We start from the raw sequence: 1,109 nt of genomic DNA, 5'->3' as shown, positions 1-1,109 counted from the left end.
TTCAAGAGCTCATTTTGAGGGAGCTCTCCTTGGGGTTCTTGGTAAGGTTGGTTGGCTATAGGTAAAGGGAACCCATAGCCATACTGATTGTTGGAACCTTGGTTGTTGTTGCTTTGTCCCCCTTGGAAGTTAGCTCTAGGACCATTGTTGTTGAAGTTTGATCCTTGACCTTGTTCTTGAGACCCTTGAGCATACCCTTGCCCAAATCCTTGATTTGCTTGATTTACTTGATTCCCTTGGTAAAACCCTTAGTTGCTTTGGTTTCCACCAAAATCTTGGTATCTTTTTTGTTGGTTGCCATAGTTTTGGGTTTGATTGTTGCTTGACCATTGGTTTTGATTTCCGGGATTATTTCTTGGGTTGGGGAAAATTCCCCTTGGTTGAGCAAAACCGGGTGGATTGTTTTGGGCTTGTGATTGGAGATGTTGAGGGTTTTGAATATTGGTGCTTTTGTAACTAAAGTTGGGGTGGTTCTTCAAACCGGGGTGGTAGAAATTGGTATTTGGATTGTAGACGTTTGGGTTGTTGAAAGGTGGCCTTGTGGTTCTTGAATTGTTGTTAAAGCTTTGAAAAGCGTTAACCTCTTGAGCATTCTCTTCATAGGCACCATTGTAATTGTTGGCACACAAGTCATATGTATGACCACTCCCTCCACAAAGCTCAAAACTTGAACCTTGAACCACTTCCTCCATGGGTGGCCAATGTGAGGTCGCGGCTTGGTGCACTTGATTTCTTTGAAACTTCTCAAATTGCTTTGTGAGCAAATCGAGCTTGGCATTTGTCTTGGAGTTGGAGGAGTTTTCCTTAGGAAACTTCCCATTCCTTCTTAGCATATTTCCCCTAGACCCATAGTTTGCTTCCGAGTCTACCATTTTCTTGATCAATGTCATGCCTTCTTCATCACTCAAATGATCAAATCCTCCCCCCGCGGAGGCATTTACCATTTCCTTAGTCCTTGGTAGAAAAGTTTGAAATAATGTTTGAGTGATATACCATTCCGGTATTCCATGATGGGGACAACTTGCTATTAAGTCTTGGTATCGGTCCCAAGCTTCATCTAAAGATTCCCCGTCTTCTTGTTGAAATGTGTGAATCTCATTACGGAGCAT

General features: G+C 42.7%; 1 non-coding gene across 1 annotated transcript; it reads left to right on the top strand.

The window, feature by feature from the left end:
- The first annotated feature begins 1,002 nt into the window (after positions 1–1,002).
- LOC141620039 (small nucleolar RNA R71) lies at positions 1,003–1,109 on the top strand. Its single transcript, XR_012531869.1, has one exon. It is a non-coding gene; the product is annotated as a small nucleolar RNA R71 (small nucleolar RNA).

The sequence above is a fragment of the Silene latifolia genome, chromosome 1 (genome assembly GCF_048544455.1).
Source record: "Silene latifolia isolate original U9 population chromosome 1, ASM4854445v1, whole genome shotgun sequence".
NCBI classification, from domain to species: Eukaryota; Viridiplantae; Streptophyta; class Magnoliopsida; order Caryophyllales; family Caryophyllaceae; genus Silene; species Silene latifolia.
The sequence above is the reverse complement of the archived record's forward strand: the minus strand, read 5'-3'. Positions and strand labels throughout refer to the sequence as shown.